Below are 22,731 nucleotides of genomic sequence, written 5' to 3'. Positions count from 1 at the left end.
TTCAATAGATTTTTTTTCAATATTTTTTAATTTCTCCTTTTAATTTTAAATTTCAATTTGTATTTGATTGGGGTTTTAATTTTTTTTTAGTTTTTTTTGCAAAAATTATTAATCTTTTCTTTCTCTGTTTTATTAAGTAAGTCTAAGGATATAAAATTCCCTTTATTACCCTTTTGCATCCCACAAATTTTGTATGATGTCTCATCATTGTCATTATCTTGGTGAAATTATTAATTGTATCTATAATTTGCGCTTCACCCAATCATTCTTTTAAGATGAATTTTTAGTTTCCAATTACTTTCTGGTCTATTTCCCTAATTTTTGTTGAATGGTTTTATTGCATCATGATCTGAAAAAAGCATTTACTATTTCGCTTTCTTGATTTAATTTTAGGTCTTTATGTCCTAATATATGGTCAATTTTTTGAATAGGTTCCATGAACTGCTGAGAAGAAATATTTCCCTTCTATCCCATTAATTTTTCCAAAGATCCAACATACCTAATTTTCTAATATTCTCTTTACTTTTTAATTTCTTTCTTATTTTTTTGTGGTTTGTTTGTCTAATTTAATCAAGGTTGGATCTCCTACTATTAAGTTTTTTTTTTTCTTCTTGCAACTCTCTTATTCTCCTTTGGAAGTTGCCAACCATTGGTGCATATATTTTAATATTGATTTGCTTCGTTTTTATGCTACCCTTTGAGGATTAGTTTCCTTCCTTATCTCTTTTAATTAGATCAATTTTCTTTTTGTTGATCTGAGATAAGGATGGCTACCCCTCTTTTTTGACTTCACCTGAAGCATAATAGATTTTGCTGCCTTTTTACCTTTCCTGTATCCCCCTGCTTTAAATGTGTTTCTTGTAAACAAATTATTGTAGGGTTTGACTTTGATCAGTCTGCTTCTTTCTCCCCTTTGTGGGGTTCATCCCATTCACATTTCGGTTGAATTATAAATCTGTATTTTTTAAACCCCAGATTGTGCTTTACTTATTCTTTCCCCAACCCTCTTTTCCCCTTTTAAACTTATGTACCCCTTTCCAGATCTTATCCTCTTTAAATCCCCCCTCCCCTTTGGGCTTTCCCCCCCCCATTTCCTTTTTCTTTTCCTTTTCCTCTCCCCCATTTTTTGGGGGGAAATTTTCTAAAAAAATGTCAATTATTTTTCCTTTGGCAAACCTGATGAGGTAAGATTCCCAATGTTCCTCCCCCCAGAATTCCCTCAGATTGATAAGTTTCCTTACCCTTTGGGGATGTGGTTTCCCCTTTTTATCCCTCCCCTTCCCACCTTTTCTGCCATCATCCCTTTTCATATTCCCCTTTTTATGTTATATAGTCTATCAAATTTTCAAATATACAACAAATACAACTAAAGTTATTTTACCTTTTCTGTCTCTTGAGTTCTATTCTTGGAATCAAATTTTTGTTTAGTTCTGGTTTTTTCTTCAGAAACAAATGGAATTATTTGTTTCATTAAAATGTCCATCTTCTTCCCTGAAAAAATGCTCCCAGCTGAGTTTATTCTTGGCTGCATCCAAGTTCTTGCCTTTCGATATCATATTCAGGCCTTCTTTCCTTTAATGGGGCAGCCGATCTTGGGTGATCCCTTATTTGGCACCTCTATTTAAATGGTTTTTTTGGCTTGTAAAATTTTTTTCCTTAATCTGATAGTTCTGAAATTTTGCCACAATTTCTTTGGGGTTTTATTTTGGGGTTTTTCAGAAGGTGTTGATGAATTCTTTCAATGCCTATTTTACCTTCTGATTCTATTACATCTGGGCAGTTCTCTTTGATTTCTTGAAAATGGTATCTAGGCTCTTTTTTCATCATGTTTTCGGAAAGTCCAATTCCTGATTATCTCTCCCAGATCTATTTTCCAAGTCTGTCATTTTGAAAATGATAATTCATGGTTTTTTCCAGTTTGTCATTTTTTTGGTTTTCTTATGATTCTTTGTCTCAATGCCATTGTTTCAATTTGTTCAGTTCTAATTTTAAAAATTTTTTTCTTCATTAGTTTTTTACTTCTTTCTGTATTGTCCAATTGGTTTTGAATGTATTGTTTTTGGTCTGTGATTTTTTTTCCATTTCACTAATTTTTTTTTTTAGTGAATTATTTTCTTTTCAATTCGGTCCTACTTTCTTCGAGTTTTTTTTTTTCCAATTCCCAAATCCTACTTTCTAGTAATTCTTTATTTTTTCAATTCACAATTCTTACTTTCCCAGTTTTTTTATTTTTTCAATTAAATTTTTGTTTCCCACTTTGGGAATTTTTTAACTTTTCAATTCGTATTTAGTTGTTGCTCCTCTTTAAGGCCTTTCCTTTCCCATTTATCTTCTAACTCTCTTTTAGACTTTTTGGTCTCTTCTAGGAGCATTATGTAAAAAGGGACAGTCTGATGCATTTTTGTTTGGGGTCTCTTCAGGTTTGTGACCTGCTCTTTTTCTGTAAACGTCGATCGTTCTTTTCATCTTTTTCATGTTTTTAAAGCCTTTGGGGTGGGTCTCGGAAGGGGTTACCAGCTTCCTCTGCAGAGCAGGGGAGATGTAAACCGATTTCCGGCCCAAGGTATGGGGGTGCCGGGTGAGTTTCCTTCCCCCCAAACAGGAAGTGGATTCAGCACTGGCTGAGCTATCAAACTGCTTGTAGGGCTAGGGATTATCATTGCCCAGGCGGCTAAGTGGTGAAAGTGTCCTGGCCCAGGCCGGAGCCCTTGTGGGACTGTAGTTTAGCAGCTGAGCACAGTGCAGACCCCGAACCTGCCCCAGTGTCTGCCCAATGCAAATCGGCCCTGGAAAAGTCTATGGCCCCCCAGGCTCCCACTGTGCAGATTGAGCAACCCGGCTGCGTCCCTCCTGGGGTGCAGGACCAACTGCCCCAAGGAAAAGCCCTTCTGCAGGTTGGGGCTGGCCTTGTGCTGAGATCGTGCTTTTCCCTCGTTTGAGACCTCCTCGGAACCTAATTTCTCCCTGTTTGGCCATTCCCCCCTTTTGGAACCAACCTTTTTGGGAGACGCGATTTTCTTCGGCCGGTGAGTTGTTCTTTTCTTATCTTTTCAATTGTAGCAGTCAAGACTATTTTTGAGGCTCGATATAATATTGATAAAGAGGGTAAGAGAAGAGCTTAGAAAGTCGCGTGTGTCTTCTCCGCCATCTTGGCTCCGCCCCCTTTTATTTATTTTTTAACTGATCCTGTATATATTTTGCTGTAATCCTGTATTTATGTATTAGCCTGTGGCCTTTCCTATTACACAATGATATTATGATCTCCTTGATGTCAAGAATATTTTGCTTGCTTTGTTTTGTTTTGTTTTTCCTTATGTTTGTATTCCCAGCAGTTCTTGGCACACAGTAGCAGTCTGATAAATAAATATATATATTGCTCACTTATTCTACATTTTTTCTTTGCATTCACACCAACTGTCTTTTCCTTCCAAGGATTAATATTTTCCCCACCGCACTGCTTTTCAGTCTTCCTGTTTGTTTTTGTTTTTTTGTTTCTTCTCCTCTTAGAATATATGTTTCAAGAAAGAAAAAAAAAAATATTGCTTTTTTTCAAACATCAGAGATGCCCTTAATAGATATCTACCTTTCCATTTATGTCTGACATGACTGTCTACATTATAGTCATTAGTTGTTTTTTTTGTTTTTGTTTTTGTTTTGAACCAGTGGCTCATTACATATACCCTCATAGTCATGGTTTGAGAAAAAACATAGTCATGGTGTGCAAAAGCAGAACCAATAGCACATTCTTTTGCCTCCCTTTAATACAGTAAATCTTTTTCCTTTGATGTTTGTGTGTGTGTGTGATTGTGTGTGAGAAAGGCAGAAAAATGACAAAGACAGAGTATGTATGTATGTATATATATATATATATACAAATGCATTTTTTGAGTATATGTGCTTCTACCTTAGTATCCCCTGTATTTGAGGACAGCACAACTTATAACCTTAACTTCCTGTTTCCTCTTCTGACAGAAGTGAATTTGGAGAAGGGTGGATATAGAAGAACTTAAAAAAAAGCTTTTACTGATATGTACTACACATCTAAAGTATGGAAGCTAACGTTTAGGCCATTATTCATTCCCTTTTAAATATAAAAATTATCTGCAAAAAAAATATTAAAATTTTTGCTTCAGAAGCCTTTTTTTTTACCATGTGAGGCAAATTTCCCATAAGGAATTAATATCATTGGTGTCAAATAAGTAAATATTCACTTTTGATTTGAAGTGGTTTACTTTCCTGTCTCTTGGGTATATTTGATTTTTATATACCACTTAGAGAATCTTTTGTGTCCAAGTTACTATTTCTTTTTAAACTTATTACTTTAATAGGTTTCCCTTGAAATATCATATTTCACAACCATTGCTTGACTGTAAAATTTTGTACCCACACATTATTTATAAAAAATAAACAAAAAATTATATTCAAGTTTACTAACAATTAAAAAAATCTTGCTAATTAATTAGAAAGTATCTTAATGTTAATCAAATATTTAAATTCATTTTCTGTGTTTTCAACATGTTTCTCCTCTTGATTATTGGCATTCTGTTAGTATTATTAGAATGCAAAGGCAAAGAATTTGTGGAGAAATAAGTAAGCAACTGTTAGCAATAATGTTGATAAGAATACTGACTTTGAAGTTGAATGGAGCCAGTATATATGGCAACAATTTATTTCACTGTTCCAACTCTCTATTACATATCAAAATATCCTGTTAGTACCTCCTTATAGTGGACATCATCCTTACCATCATCAAATATTATCTTAATAGTTGGCACACATAAAATGTTTGGGGTTCAGAAAACCCTTTTCATTTGTCATTTCATTTCAATTTAACAAAAATTCATGTCTCTTAGAGAAACTTTTTTTCAAAACTTATTTTTTTAATATTTTTTTGCATGGTCAACCTTTGAGTCAACAAGTTTAAAAAATACAGAAATATTTACTCTTCCCTCTAATCATATCATATGTCCAATCACTTACTAAATCATGATACCACCTCTAAAACATCTCTTTTATTAGTAACCCCTCCTTGCTGAACAAATTGTCAAATTCTCAGGCTGACTTTATTATCTTTCTTCTAGAGCATTATAAATAGGCTACTAATCAATTCTCCTGCCTTTAGTCTCCATATAAAATGCAGTACTTTCTCTTTCCAGAATTTCCCAAATAATTGTTTATGTATTCAAAAGACTGTATACTATGCCATGGATGTTTATTTCATATATCTAGCTTATATTAATATTTCTTCCTTTAAATTTCAGTTCAGGTACGACTCCTATACTACCATGTTCCCTACTCCTTTAGCAAAATACACTATCTTAATATTCTGATATAATTAAGTCACTTAGCATGAATCTATTATTTATCCCCATACCTTTCTGTTTTTTATTGTACTGTATTCATGTCACATGTCCCCATTCCAACTCAGTTCAATATCTATCTATCTATCTATTTATCTATCTATCAAGTTCCTTGTGGATAGACATAATTTCCTTCTAATATATCCTCCAGGTACTAGAATAATATCTGCAGTGGCTTTTCTTGTCTTCTTCCCCCCCCCTTCTCTCTCTCTCTTTCTATCTCTCTCTCTCTCTCTCTCTCTCTCTCTCCCCCCCCCCCCCTCCCCCCCCCCCCCCCCCCATGCCCTACCTCCCCACTTTCTCTCATTTTTTTATCTTGGATCTGTTATTTCAAGAGTATAAGGAACTCCCAGTGAGGAAGCTTCTTTTATCAATGAAAATTAATTCCTACCCTAATAACTAAGATACTTGCAGTATGTTACCTGAAATAATAAAAAAAAGGATAAATACCTTGCAAGATGTAACATCTGGCACTATAACATAGCCACTATGTACTAAAGATAGGAAAGTAATAAAGGACTTCTGACTCAGAGGCTACCTCTATATATTAAGAAACATTGCCTTTAATATGCATTACATAAATAGTTGCATAAGAATATTTATGAGTAAATGAAATTTCTATATCAGTGTTTATAAATTCTGCTGCATAATAAAGAGACATTAGGATTATCAGGGTGGAGGATAAAAGTCAGATATCCAAGTAAAAATTTTGTGATGGGACTGTGAAGTCTGGGTCATCTGTTTATCTGAGTGGCTTTTTCATGTGTTGGCACTTGTATTTGTGATTCCCTGTGGTGTTTGAACTTCTGGGAAGATTCTCATGAAGATTTCTTCTTGAGTTTTTTTGTTTTTTTTTAATTTTATTTTTTTTGAAAAACACTTCCATAATAGTCATGATGTGAAAGAAAAATGTAGACTTTTTCCATCACTGTCTCTATCAAACTAACTCCCACCCTATTGAAAATTAAAACCCTCAAGATAAATGGTGTGTGTGTGTGTGTGTGTGTGTGTATATGTATGTGTGTGTTTGAGAGAAATAGAGAAAGAGAGAGAGAGAGAGAAAGAGAGAGAGAGAGAGAGAGAGAGAGAGAGAGAGAGAGAGAGAGAAAGAGAGAATGCTTCAATATCTATTGAGACACAATCCATTTCTTCCCTGGGTATGAACAGAATTTTTTTTATCTTAAGCTCTTCAGAGTAATTGTCGTTAATTGTATTGCTGAGAATAACAAAGTCATTTATATCTGGCTATCGCTGAACATTGCTATTACTTTGTATATAGTACATTTCACTTCATTTGAGTTCATGGATTATTTTCCAGGACTTTTTCTTTCCTGAAGAGCATTTTACTCATCATTTCCCATAAAACAACAGTATGTCATAACAAACATATACCACACTTTAGTGAGTTATTCCCCAATTGATTCATATTCCCTCAATTTTCTATATATTTTTGTCTTGAGAAGAGAGACATTATGAATAATTTTTGTACCAATAAGTCATTTTACCTTTTTAAAAAAATCTCTTTTGGTATTCATGCCTAGTAGTGGTGTTTTTAGGTCAAAGGATATGCATGAATTTAAAGTCTTTTGAGTATAGATCATGTCTTTTGATGGCATCAATTAGGGCAGGCTCTTTAATAAATTTTATTCAGTTTCCTCTATACAAATGAGGTCTTATAAGAGAATTTGCTTCAAAATCCCTTCCCCTCCCCATTACTAGATCCCATTCCCCTCCTATTTTCATGATTGGTAAGATATTTCTATATTTATAACAAATACATTATTTTTTTTCTTTGAGCCAATTCTGAAAGTAAGATTTACTAATTCATCTCCTATTTACCCCTTCCCCTGTACTGTAAAAGCTTCTTCTTGCTCTTTTTTTAATAGTAAATAATTTGCCTCACTATCACTTCTTCCTTTCCCTTTCTTCCATTATATTCCTCTATCACCCCTTAATTTCATTATTTAAAAAAGATATTACCTCTTCATATTCAACTCACACTTCTGCCCTATGTCTATATGTACTTCTTCTAATTGCCATAATAATGAGAAAGTTCTAGTGACTTACAAGTATCATCCTATGTAGGAATAAAAACAGATAAACCTTATTAATTCACTTATGATATCGCTTTCCTGATTGCCACCTTATGCTTCCCCAGAGTCTTATATTTGAAAATCAAATTTTCCATTCAATGCTAATCTTTTCATCATGAAAGATTAAAATGACCAAATTTTCTTCTAAAGGAATATACTCCATTACTCACCGGAATATTGTATTCCAAGTACTCTGGTCCTTTAATGTAGAAGCTTCTAAATCTGGTGTTATACTGACTGTAGATACTTGAATAGTTTCTTTGTGGATACTTGCAACATTTTCTCCTTGACATGGAAGTTCCAGAATTTATCCATAATATTTATAAGGATGTTCATTTTGGGATCTCTTTCAGGTGATGTATGGGTTCTTTCGAACTCTATTTTACCCTCTGGTTCTAGAATATCAGGAAATTTTTCCTAGATAATTTCTGGAAAGATGATGTCCAGGATCTTTATTTTCATTATGGTTTTTCAATAGTCCATACTTTTAAAATTATCTCTCCTGAATTTATTTTCCAGGTCAGTTCTTTTTTTTTTTTTTCTAGTGATATATTTCACAATATTTTCTGTTTTTCTTTGGTTTTAATTTATTGTGTCTTGATTTCTGATAAGCTCATTATCTTCAATTTGCTCAATTCTATTTTTAAGGTATTATTTTCCTTAATGAACTTTTGTGCCTCCTTTGCCAATTGACCAACTTTGCTTTTGAAGACACTCTTTTTCCTCACTTGTTTTTTGTATTTCCTTCAGCACACTCTCAATTCTTTCCCTAATTTTTTCTTTATTTTTCTTGATTTTCAAAATGTCTTTTGAGTTCCTCCATGGCATAAGTCCAATTCTTAATTTTCTTGGAGGCTTTGGATGTAGGAGCTTTACCTTTGTTATTATCTTCTGAGTGTGTGTTTTGATTCTCCTTGTCACTATAATATCTTTCAATGGCCAGAAACTTTTTCTGTTGTCTGCTCATTTTCTCAGCAAATGAGCCTCCACTTGAGTATAACTCTTTAATCTCACTCTTTGACTTTAATATCTTATTTTTCTGTAGCTACTTTTCAAGATTGTTTCCATTATACCTCCATCTTCACTCATTCCTGCATTATTATAGCTATAGAACATTTCTGTTGACCAATATTAAGCCCTCTGGAATGATTTTATTAAAATTTCCTTGATTATATTAAAAATAACTAGTTTCACCAGTTTACTTCTCCTTTATTCTTATCCTAGAAGGAGGATTAGTCACACCTTCATACTAAGGCCAATCCTTTTTTTATCCAACCTCAATCCCTATTTTTGGGGGGAATTGTTCCAATAGCCATCCTTCTCTCTCTCCTAGTTGGGGTTTTTTTCCCCAAGTCTACCAGTTCTTTTCTACATGCTCCCAAACTATCTCAAAGCTTGCCTTAGCAAAAACAGCTTTTTGTTAATTCCATTATCATTTATGTTTCACCTTGCTGTTGTCTATCATGACCAAACCTTCAAAAACAATAATTTGAAATGATGATATCAATTTTTCACCATCAACTCATTTTCAATTCCTTAAAATCTAGTATCTGCCCAAAATATTTAATTGAAGTTATTTTCTCAAAGATCACTAACTTCTCAACTGTCAAAGCCAGAGGCTTTGGCTCCAACTTTTTATTCTTTAACTTTACTCAATCAGCTTATATGTTGACAATATGTTTCATAAGAGTCTTTGCTCCTTTATCTTCTATAACACTATTTTTTTCTGATTCTTTTCCTATCTCTGATTGATTTTCTGCCTCCCTTTTCATGAGTTCTTATTTTTTTCCCTTTCCCTTCTCTTCACTTTCTATATTCCTTTTATGGAGGTCTCTTCCACTAATTGTTTCACCTATATTTTTGTGTAAATAACTCAAATCCACACATAAATTTATTTCATGTTCTTCTTCACTTAGACGTCTTAGTGGTAATTATTGATTGTCATATTTGAATCCTAAAGCATCAACTTTCCTGTTAAAAATTACCCTCCTTTTATGGTGTAACCCAGAGTGCAAAGTCAGTTACATAAAAGCTTCTGCATTGTTAGGGAATGATTGTTGAATATATTCTGCCTGTGCAAGAGATACAATTTTGGGAAAAAGAAGAAGAGGATAAATCCTGATTCCAGGAATCCAGATTCCAGGTTCGTTTCACTAAGAGTTCTCTTTAGACAGACTGATTTCAAGAAAAATTTGAATACTAAGGATCTAAATCCTAAATCATAACATTTTCCCTAATTTACTCTACTAGAGACTTCCAGAGAATTTTTGGGTGAGGTCTAGAACTCTCTTTTGATTGAGCTATCTCACTCCCAGAAGGAAAACTTATCTATTTGCATGCAGCAGTAGCTTGAACTTTAAAAATCATATCTTATAGGCTAACATTATTCAGAATGAAAAATGGATTCAATTCTGGTCTGTTACTTCTTTCTGAAGAGAATACAGTGGCTATCCCAGCCTCAATCCCCTGTTCTTCTCTTGGCAAGAATTTAGATCTTTCTTAGAAAAACATGAGTAGAAAGGACATTGTAAATATTTTTTCCTTCACCCCTCACTGTGAGCCATATTTAGAAATACACATACAGACACATGTAACTTACATGGCAACACATACACTTTTTTATTTCTATAAAGGGCACCAGCATCATCTTCCCTCTATTTGACCTCCTTTTCATATTTGTTATATCTGTTGACTTATACTCTATATGTAATCAGTCAAATCAACTTTAGCTAAATATATGGACACCATTTTCTTCTTTATATTCCAATTTTGTGTACTTTAGTTCAATTTGTCATTACTGTACACCTCATTTGGCCTATTAAAACAGTAATTGGCTTCTATTGAATGACTGTATCTTATCTTCTAAGGATAAAGTGAAATGAATAAAAAGGAAATAGAATTGTAATTTCATATATTTCAGTATATCTAAGAGGCAGACGTAAAATAAAGCATTTAATTAGACGCAGAATTAAATCCATGAGCAATTAGTTAATCTATTATCCTTTCTCCAACATATTAGTTAGAATTTTCAAAAAAGAAACCCAGTAAAGAAAAATGTATGGAATTACAGGAATAGCATCAGAATTGGTTCTTTGTTTGTTTGTTTTGGTCTGGTTTTATTTCAGGAATAATAGAGGCAGAGATAGAGGCAGAAAAAAATCCCCTTTTCTTTTTACTCATCTATATAAAACTGTCTCACTAAAGATAATATAAATTTCTAATACAAAATACCTACAAAAGATTGAATTTATGAACTTAATTTTTAATTAATGAACATTTAGCAAGTTTTTATTTCTTACAAAACACCATTAAATGTGTTAAAGATACAAAGATAAAGCAACCACAGCAATAATATAATAATTCCTACCTTGAGATACCTTACAATTTGTTGAGAAATGAAAGTTACTGAAAGCCCAGCCTCTGAAAAGAAAAGGTAGATAAGTTGTCTATTTATAGGGAAAAATATGAGCTTTTATAACCTCGTTCTTTTTGAATTATTTTATTAATTTAATTTGTATCCTGTACACCTTGCATAACACATGGCATTTAGTAAGAATTTTATACATGTCATTTGCAGAAGTCTTATTTCTTAACCTTACACCTCCATGCTCTGGCCTAGGTAAACTTATTGTGAAGTCCTGATCCATATAGATGAGAAACAGAGTTGAATAGATCATCACTATCTAGATGGATTTGGGTAGATAGTGTCATGGACTTTTTATAGAAAATGAATTCAAACAAGACCTCTTTTCTCATCTGTTCTCACATTTGGTAAAGTGACATCAGTGTTGACTCATGAATACCCTAGGCACACCGTTCATGAATGTAGCTACCTTGCTGAATTTAGAAGCATTCTTAGCTTATCTTTATCAAAGCCCAAAGGGGAAAGTGGAGAACAGTGCTCTAGCATGATGATTATTCATCTTATATGTGGAATTACTGATGAATAAATTTGTTAGATGAGCAAAGCCATACATGCTGAAACAGTGAATGTTTTCATCCTAGCTAACACATAAGAGTAGAACAACTGCTGTTGTATCTCAGCTGTTTTTAAATTGTGTAATTATTTAAAACTTTAATCAGTTATATATTTTAAATCATGTCAGTTATCTAGGGCATAATATCTTAAGATATAAATTAAATATGTATGGGTACAGATTGCATGTGAATATAATATGAGCAATATGATTTCATTTATGTTAATATCCAACATTAGCATACCAAAGCTTGGACAAATTTTTGCATTCTTAATAATATGCCAAATATTCAAGGAGCCGCCAAAAGCTTCCTGTTTCTACATGTAAAAATGTATATAGGATACTTTGTTGGTTACAGTATATATAGAAGAATTTTGAAAAAGACTCCACTTTGTCTTATTCTACTGCAATTTGCTTTCCTTACATTTACTTTTTCAACAAATATTAACAGAATACCACTGTGTGTTAGAGTGTATTAGATAAAAAATTAAGTAAGATGCAATTTCTCTTTTCATAGAGTTTAAAGCTTAATATAATTTATCCTATAATTAATGTGAGATAGACAGAACTCTACTACTAGAAGAACTAAACCTGACATTCTCTGCATAAGTGAAATGAGCAGAGGTAAAGAAATCAGAATTGAATAGTAGAACAGCTTGACTCTTCAGGGAGTCAAGTAAGGGGTCAGCTTCATTTTTTGCTCAAAGACAAAAAGAAATATCTTGTGGAAAACTTTTTTCTTCTCATTTTGTTCACAATGAGCAAGCCAGTAGGCCACAATGAAAAAAAAATAAAAGCTTATATTAAAGTGTCTCTTTAAAAGCATCAAGTAGAGAAAAAATCTATTAATAATTTATTAGAACCTCTCTCAGAATAACTATTAGCTTAATGAAAAGAACACTGTAGTAAAGAAACCTGCTTTAGACACTTACTAGATATGTGATTTTAGGCAAGTCACTTAGCATCAATTCATGCAAGTTTCTTCAACTTTAAAAGAAAGATAATGATAACACCTACCTTATATTGTTATTATGAGGATCAAGCAAGATAATATTTCTATAGATTAATTGATCAGTGGAATAGGTTAGGTTCACAAGACAAAATAGTCAACTATAGCAATCTAGTGTTTGACAAACCTAAAGATCCCACCTTTTGGGATAAAAATTCATTATTTGACAAAAACTGCTGGGAAAACTGCAAATTAGTATGGCAGAAATTAGGCATGGAACAAGATCAACCAAAGCATTTCCAATGGATCAGTAATGAACTGAAAAAGCTATGCCCAGAGAAAGAACTCTGGGAGATGACTAAAAAACATTACATTGAATTCCCAATCCCTATATTTATGCCCACATGCATTTTTGATTTCCTTCACAAGCTAATTGTACAATATTTCAGAGTCTGATTCTTTTTGTACAGTAAAATAACGTTTTGGACATGTATACTTATTGTGTATCTAATTTATATTTTAATGTACTTAACATCTACTGGTCATCCTGCCATCTGTGGGAGGGGGTGGGGGATAAGAGGTGAAAAATTGGAACAAGAGGTTTGGCAATTGTTAATGCTGTAAAGTTACCCAATGCATATATCCTGTAAATAAAAGGCTATTAAATAAAAAAAAAGAAATTAGGCATGGCCCCACACTTAACACTGTATACTAAGATAAGATCCAAATGGGTCCATGATTTAGGCATAAAGAATGATATTATAAATAAATTAGATGAACACAGGATAGGTTACCTCTTAGACTTGTGGAGGAGGAAGAAATTTGTAACCAAAGATGAACTAGAGATCATTATTGATCACAAATTAGAAAATTTTGATTATATCAAATTAAAAGACCTTTGTACAAACAAAACTAATGCAAACAAGATTAGGGAAGCAACAAACTGAGAAAACATTTTCACAGTTAAAGGTTCTAATAAAGGCCTCATTTCCAAAATATATAGAGAATTGACTCTAATTAATAAGAAATAAGCCATTCTCCAATTGATAAATGGCCAAAGGCTATGAACAGAGAATTCTCAGATGAAGAAATTGAAACTATTTCTAGCTATATGAAAAGATGCTCCAAGTCATTATTAATCAGAGAAATGCAAATTAAGACAACTCTGAGACCACTACACACCTGTCAGATTGGCTAAAATGACTGGAAGAAATAATGATGAATGTTGGAGGGGATGTGGGAAAACTGGGACATTGATGCATTGTTGGTAGGGTTGTAAACAAATCCAACTATTCTGGAAAGCAATCTGTAATTATGCCCCCAAAGTTATCAAACTGTGCATACCCTTTGATCCAGCAGTGCTTATACCCCAAAGAGATACTAAAGAAGGGAAAGGGATCTGTATATATATATTGTGTACTTACTTATGGAACATACAAAATCCAGTAGCTGAAAGAGAAATAGCTCTTGTTGTGAGAGAATTCAGTAGGTATCTCAATCAATTAGCAGCCCTGAGTGAAACAAGACTGGCAAATGAAGGGCAACTTATTAAACAGAGTTGGATACACCATTTCTTCCTGGAGTGAAATGACCAAAGTAAAAGGGAGCACTGTGAATATATACCTGCTGTTTTACAATCAAAAATAATCCAGTCAACAAGCTTTTATGACTAACAAAATGAGTGAAAGACTGAATCATGATAATATGATTATCATTTACAAGGAAGTGCCATGTCATCATTATCAGTGTCTGTCTTCCCACCATGATGAAACCTGTTGGGGTCAAAGAAAAATTCTATTAATACCTGGAGACCCTTTTCATCAATGTACCAAAGAGTAAAAGTTTTTATATTACTGAGTGATTTTAATGCTAGCATAGGTTCAAATTACCAACGAAGTCCATGAGAGGACTGGAATTGGAAACAACAGCAATGATCACTTACTTCTGAAGACATGTGCACTCATGATCTCATCAGCAACACTGTCTTACATTTATCTAAACTCAATAAAACTTCATGGATGAACTCTCACAGTAAACATTGATGTTTAGCAGATCATGTAATTGTAAGAAGAAGAGACAGAGTGTGAGAGTGATGAAAGCAATGAATGATGCAGATTGCTGGACTGATAATAGAATTATCTTCTCCAAGTTAAATATTCACATTCAACAAAAATGGCAGCCCCAAGGCAAAAAGACTACCTGAAGAGTTAATGATAACAAATTAGATTACTTCTTTGAGGGGTAAATTTGTTGCTAACTTGGAGGGAATTTGAACCAACAAAGTCATCGTTGGCAACACTGGAGCAAAAAAAGGAGTGAGCAGCTTTCAGAGACTTGGGGGAAAATGAAACACTTGCTCATCTGGGTCAGAACACTAACAAACATCAAGATTGGTTTGATGAAAATGTAGGGGAGATTCAAAAGGTGCTAAACATGGCATCAAGATCGGTCACTGCACTGATGATAGATTGTTCTAGTTTAAAAGGCTACAAGCCAAGCTTAAAGTAGGGGGAGTATTGGTGCATGGTATTTCATGTGCAGAAGATTGTGACCTCAGTGCAGCACCTGAAGCCAAGGTATAACAAAGTATGGAACCATTCTATGCTGCTTGTGCTAATTTTGACCTAATAATTAAAATCAAGTAAACACAGGTGCTCATTATCCAGCAAAACATTATCCATGTATACAAACATCAGCTACAGCAAATAGAGATGTTTTGAATATTGTGGATAAATTCACTTGTATTGGTAGTATACTTCCTAAGGATTTACACATTAATAATGAGGTTGATTGCTAGAGATAGCTCAGAAGGAAAGTGTGAAAGGGGAGAGGAGAGGTATTAAACTGACTGCTTAACTGAAAGTCTAGACATTGCACTAATCTCACTGTTGTATGCATGTGAAATCTGGACAGTATAACTATGCCATGCCAGGAAACTGAATCTCTTCAATTTGGTTTGTTTTTAGGAAGATTTTGAAGATTCTGTGGCAAGATAAGATATCAGATATTAAAATCCTTTCTTGAACTAAACAGAGAAGCGTTGAAACTCTACTATTGAGAGAGCAACTCCATTGAGCTGGCCACATTGTTTGAATGCCACATGTGTGTCTGCCAAAAAAAAAAAAGAAATATATATATATATATATATTAAATAGAACTCACAGAGCAAATGCTCCCATTGTAGTCAGAATAAAAAGTGATGTGTGTACAAAGTTTCTCTTAAAACTTTGAAATCAATTTTGTGCTATATAAGATACTGTCACAGGACCACTCTGCCCTTATCAGAGAAGGAGCTGTGCTCCATTCAAAGCAGAATTGAAGTAGCTTGAAAGAAACATAAGATTTGTAAATTATCAAATCTATTCTAAATGTTCACATAAATAACTTGTAGTTGACCTGTGATGGATCATTGCAAACTCATACTGGTCTGATCAGCTACAGTCAAACACACTGTAACTTTATTATAACATCATGATGTCATTTTGATATTTTTTGAGAATGAAAGATAACAAGCAAGTGTGTGTATATAGGTATGTATGTGTGTATGTGTGTGTATACACAAAGAGAATCATCACAATGTCTTTTGCTTGATAAAAATCGTTTGAATTATAAGTATCAGGAGTTAGAGTACTCACAATAACATCATGAATCTTTCAATATTTTAAAATAAATTTATAGTGCAAGACAGTTGCACCTCAGTAGGACCAAGTATACCCTTCAAAATGGTACTTAGATAGTCAAATATTTATATAAACCATGAATATTTGAAATATTCATATTACACATCTCCAAGGAACAATACCACTCAGACAATGCAATGATATCTATTGAATAAACAAAAATCAACCATATAGGATCAGTCTCACTATCTTGTTTCTGCTCTGACAAATAAAATTAAATTGCATGTACAAATATATGGAGGGAATAAAGCTTTACTAGGAAATAAAATGCTCAAAAACTCTACAACTACAAAATGAATTGAACTGGAAAGCTCTGAAAAGGACCTTGGAGTAATAATGAATCTTCTCTAAAGCTGTCTAGACAGTTCAGAAAATCACAGAAAAAGTCAACAATGCTTGGCTGTATTGCTATAGTAAAATATTATAATTCTCAAAGATTCTTAATGAGACTCTACTGTTTTCTACCAATAATAAATAAAATTTTATACTTGATGTCTTTACCTTATTTATAGTCTTAGAACTAAAGAGAATCAGAGGACAAGTTGATTAAAAATCTGAAGGATTATATGAATACTAATATATAAAAAAGAAATTTAGCATATTGAAAACATTTAAGATGTGATTAGAAGAATATAAAATTTTAAAGAAGATATTTCTATTAGTATAGTTAGTCAGTATAACAAGGTTAATAAATAAAGAATTCAGATGAACATTCAAGAAGTAAGTCAATTGTTTAAAACTAGAAAATGAGAAGTTCATTGCACTCTCACTTTTTTCAGGTAGTATTTATGTTGAATTGCCTACAAAACAAGTCTGCTGAGTCAAAAATAAAGTGAATACATTAAGTCATATGGCTATTAGGTCAGAAAGAAAAAAAATCCCTTTGAAAAGAAAAACCTTGAGGGGCGGGGGGAGCCAAGATGGCGAAGAAGGCACATGCTACTTTCTAAGCTCTTCTCTTACCCTCTCTATCAATATTATATCGAGCCTCAAAAATAGTCTTGACTGCTACAATTCATAAAGATAAGAAGTAGAACAACGCACCAGCCTAAGAAAATCTTCAGTCTTGCCAAAAAAGGTTGGTTTTGGGGCCAGGGGGGAGATCAGCGCAGACTGGAAGAGAAATTAGGTTCCAAAGGAAAGTCTCAAACCGAAAGTGAAAGCACAGATCTCAGCACAAGCACCCATTCCCAACCCACAGTACCGGGCTTTTCCTTGGGGCAGTTGCCATCCTGCACAGCAGGAGGACACAGCCCGGGTTAGCCTCCAATCTGTGCAGTGGGGGGCTCGGCTTGGGGCCATAGAGCTTTCCCAGGGCCGATTTGCATCAGAGACCGGGGCAGAATTCGGTGGAATCCACAGTCTGTGGTCAGCTGCTAATACTCACAGTCCCACAAGAGGCTGGGCATGGGGCAGTGACACTTTCACCCCTTAGTCTCCAGCCAAGGGCAATCATTAACCCACACAGCCCTACTGGGCACTTCAATAGCTCGGCCAGTGCTGAATACACTTCCTGTTGGGGTAAGGGAAAACTCTCACTCAGAGAACTCCCATACCTCAGAGCCGGAAAACGGTTTACATCTCTCCCTGTTCTGCAGAGGAAGCTGGTAACCCCCTTGCCTAGGAGACATACCCTAAGGGCTTTAAAACGTGAATAAAAAGATGAAAAGAACGATCCACAGCTTCTATGCAGAAAAAGAGCAGGTCAGCAAACTGAAGAGACCTCAAACAGCAAAATGCATCAGACTGTCCTCCTTTTACATGATGCTCTCTAGAAGAGAACATTATAGTCCAAAAGAGAGTTGGAAGATAAATGGGAAAGGAAAGAGAAGCCTTAAAGAGAGCAAACAACTTCCTGAAATATCAATTGAAAAGTTAAAAATTCTCAGGAAGTGAGGAAACAAAATTGGTGAATAGGAAAAATAAAGAATTGACTAGAAAGTGGATTTTGAATTGGAAAAGACAAAGAACCACAAGAAAGTAGGATCTATGAATTGAAAAAGAAAATAATTCATAAAAAAAAAAAAAAATTAGTGAAACGGAAAAAATTCCACAGACCAAAACAATACATTTAAAACCAATTGGACATATACAGAAGAAGTAAAAAGCAAATGAAGAAAATAATTCTTAAAATTAGAACTGAACAAATAGAAACTAATGATTCATTGAGACAGCAAGAATCAGTCAACAAAAAAAAAAAATGAAAAACTGGAAAAAACCATGAATTATCTACTTGCAAAAATGACAGACTTGGAAAATAGATCTAGGAGAGATAATCTGAGGATTTTTGGACTTTCCGAAAACTATGGTGAAAAAAAGAGCCTAGATACTATTTTACAAGAAATCATCAAAGAGAACTGCCCAGATGTAATAGAATCAGAAGGTAAAATAGGCATTGAAAGAATTCATCGAACACCTTCTGAAAGAAACACTAAAATAAAAACCCCAAGGAATATTGTGGCCAAATTTCAGAACTATCAGATTAAGGAAAAAATTTTACAAGCAGCCAAAAAAAAAACCATTTAAATACCGAGGTGCCACAAAAAGGATCACCCAAGATCTGGCTGCCTCCACATTAAAGGAACATAGGGCCTGGAATATGGTATTCAGAAAAGCACAAGAACTTGGGATGCAGCCAAGAATAAACTACCCAGCTAAGCTGAGCATTTTCTTCCAGGGAAGAAGATGGACATTTAATGAAACAAATGAATTCCATTTGTTTCTGAAGAAAAAACCAGAACTAAAAAAAAAATTGATCTCCAACCATAAAACTCAAGAGATGGAGAAAAGGTAAAAATAACTCCTGAGAATTGTATTTCTGTTGTGGATATACAAAAAGAATTCATGTATAATTTAATTGTACTGATATAAAATAAAAAAGGGAAGTAGATATGGAAAAGGGATGATGGCAGAATAAGGTGGGAAGGAGGGATAAAAAGAGGGAAACCACATTCCACAAAGAGGCAAAGGAAACTTATCGTATCTGAGGAAATTTAGAGAGGGGGAGGAACATTGTCTGAATCTTACTCTCATCAGAGTTGGCTCAAAGAAAAAATAATTGACATTTGTATTAGAGAAAATTCTGTCTCACCTCATTAAAAACGGGGGAGAGAAAAGGGAAAAGAAAAAGAGTAATAAGGGAAGGAAGGGAAAAGATTCAAAGGGGGGGAGGGAGGGATTATAAAGAGGGTAAGCATCATGATACAAGTGTACAAGTGGGGTACATAAGTTCAAAAACGGGAAAGAGGGTTGGGGGAGGCAAGAAAAAGTAAAGCATAATCTGGGGTTATTAGGATGGCAGGAAATACAGATTTAGTAATTCTAACCGTAAATGTGAATGGGATGAACTCCCCCATAAAGAGGAGGCAGATAGCAGACTGGATCAAAAGTCAGAACCCTACAATATGTTGTTTACAAGAAACACATTTACAGCAGGAAGATACATATAGAGTAAAGGTAAAAGGCTGGAGCAAAACAATTATGCTTCCAGGTGAAGTCAAAAAGGAGGGTAGCCATCCTATCTCCAGATCAAGAAAAGCAAAAATTGATCTAATTAAAAAGAAAGGAAGGAAACTAATCCTGCTAAAGGAAGCATAAACAATAAAACAATATCAATATTAAAATATATGCACTAAGTGGTATGGCACTCAACTTCCTAAAGGAGAAGAAGAGAGTTGCAAGAAGAAATAGACAACAAAACTGTAATAGTGGAGATCTCAACCTTTACACCAGAATTAGACAAATCAAACCACAAAACAAATAAGAAAAGAAATTAAAGAAGAAAAGGAATATTAGAAAAATTAGGTATGTTAGATCTTAGGAGAAAATTGAATGGAGATAGAAAAGGAATATACTTTTCTCCAGCAGTTCATGGAACCTATTCAAAATTGACCATATATTAGGACATAAAGACTTAAATTAAATGCAAGAAAGCAGAAATAGAATGCTTTTCAGATCATGAGCAATAAAACTACATTCAACAAAAAAGTTAGGGGTTAGACCAAAAAGTAATTGGAAACTAAACAATCTTCATCTTAAAGAATGATTGGGTGAAGCAGCAAATTATAGATACAATTAATAATTTCACTCAACATAATGACAATGATGAGACATCATACCAAAATTTGTGGGATGCAGCCAAAGCGGTAATAAGAGCAAATTTTATATCCTTAAAGGCTTACTTGAATAAAACAGAGAAAGAAAAGATTAATGAATTGGCTTGCAAATAAAAACTAAAAAAGACCAAATTAAAAACCCCCAATCAAATACTAAATTGGAAATTCTAAAATTAAAGGGAGAAATTAAAAATATTGAAAGTAAAAAAAAAAACTATTGAAGTAATTAATAAAACTAAGAGTTAGTTCTATGAAAAAGCCAATAAAATAGATAAGCCTTTGGTAAATCTAATTAGAAAAGGAGGGAGGAAAATGAAATTAGTAGTCTTAAAATGAAAAGGAGAACTTTCCACCAATGAAAGAGAAATTAGAGAAATAATTAGAGTTATTTTGCTCAACCTTACGCCAATAAATTTGATAACCTAAGTGAAATGGATGATACCTCCAAAATATAGACTTCTAGACTAATAGAGGAGGAAGTAAATTGTTTTAATAGTCCCATTTCAGAAAAAGAAATAGAACAGGCAATTAAACAACTCCCAATTAAAAATCCCCAGGACCAGATGGATTTACATGTGAATTTTACCAAACATTTAAAGAACAATTGGCCCCAATGCTCTATAAATTATTTGATAAAATAGGGAATGAAGGAGTCCTACCAAATTCCTTCTATGACACAGGGGTACTGATACCTAAACTGGGTAGGTTGAACACAGAGAAAGAAAATTATAGACCAACTCCTAATGAATATTGATGCTAAAATCTTAAATAAGATATTAGCAAAAGACTAAGAAAAATCATCCCAGGATAATAACTATGATCAAGTAGGATTTTAACAAGGAATGAGGGTTGTTTCAATATTTGAAAACTATCAATATAATTGGACATGTTAATAGCCAAATTAAAAAAAACATATGATCATCTCAACAGATGCCCAAAAAGCATTTGATAAAATCCAACATCCATTCCATTAAAAAACACTTGAGAGTATAGGAATAAATGGACTTTTCCTTAAAATAATCAGGCAGCATCTATTTAAAACCATCAGTAAGCATCATATGTAATGGAGACAAACGCAACCATTCCAATAAGATCTGAGGAAACAAGGTTGCCTACTATCACTGTTACTAGTTAATATTGTATTAGAAACACTAGCTTTAATAAGAGCTGAGAAAGAGATTAAAGGAATAAGAATAGGCAATGAGGAAAACAAAATTATCACTTTTGCGAGACATGATGGTATATTTAGAGAACCCAGAGATTCCTACTTAAAAAGTTATTAGAAATAATCCACAACTTTAGCAAAGTTGTTGTTATAAAATAAACCCACATAAGTCATCAAAGATTCTTATATATCACTAACAAAATCCAACAGTCAGAGTTACAAAGAGAAATTCCATTTAAAGTAACCACTGATAATATAAAATATTTAGGAATCTATCCTGCCAAGGGAAAATCAGAAACTTTTATGAGCAAAATTACAGACCACTTTTCCCACAAATTAAGTCTGTTCTAACCAATTGAAAAATATTAAATGCCTTTGGATAGGGCGAGAAATATAATAAAGATGACAATATTACCTAAACAAATCTATTTATTTAGTGTATACCAATCAGAGTCCCAAAAACTATTTTAATGACCTAGAAAATAATAACAAAATTCATATGGAAAACAAAAGGTCAAGAATTTCAAGAGAATAAGAAAAAAATCAAAGAAGGTGGCTAGTTGAACAGACTCAAAAACTATAGAGCAGCAAGAAGCAAAACCATTTGGTATTGGCTAAGGAATAGATTAGTTAATCAGTGGAATAGGTTAGGTTCAAGGGATAAAACTGTCAACAAATATAGCAACCTAGTCTTTGACAAACCCAAAGACCCCAGCTTTTGGGATAAGAACTTACTGTTTGATAAAAAGTGCTGGGAAATTTGGAAAGTAATATGGCAGAAACTAGGCACTGATCCACACTTAACACCATACACCAAGATAAGGTCAAAATGGCTTCATGACCTAGGCATAAAGAATGGAATTATTTAAATTAGAGGAACACAGGATAGTTTACCTCAGACCTGTGTAAGGGGAAGGACTTTATGACCAAAGAAGAACTAGAGATCATTACTGACCAAAAATAGAAAATTTTGATTATACTAAACTGAGAAGTTTTGTACAAAACAAAACTAATGCAGACAAGATTAGAAGGGAAGCAATAAACTGGGAAAATATTTTTACAGTCAAAAGTCTGATAAAGGCCTCATTTCCAAAATATATAGAGAATTAACTCAATTTATAAAAATCGTTTACCTCCAATTGAAAATGATCAAAGGATATGAAAGACAATTCTCAGATGAAGAAATTGAAAACTATTTCTAGTCATATGAAAAGATTCTACAAGTATTATTAATCAGAGAAAGAAATTAAGACAACGCTAAGATACCATTCACACCGCGATTGGCTAAGATGACAGGAAAAAATAATGATGATAGTTGGAGGGGATCGGGAAATGGGACACTGATGCATTGTTGGTGGAGTTGTAATGAATCCAACCATTCTGGAGAGTAGT

Source organism: Sarcophilus harrisii, chromosome 3 (assembly GCF_902635505.1).
Source record: "Sarcophilus harrisii chromosome 3, mSarHar1.11, whole genome shotgun sequence".
Classification (NCBI taxonomy): Eukaryota; Metazoa; Chordata; class Mammalia; order Dasyuromorphia; family Dasyuridae; genus Sarcophilus; species Sarcophilus harrisii.
Note: the sequence above shows the minus strand (reverse complement) of the source record.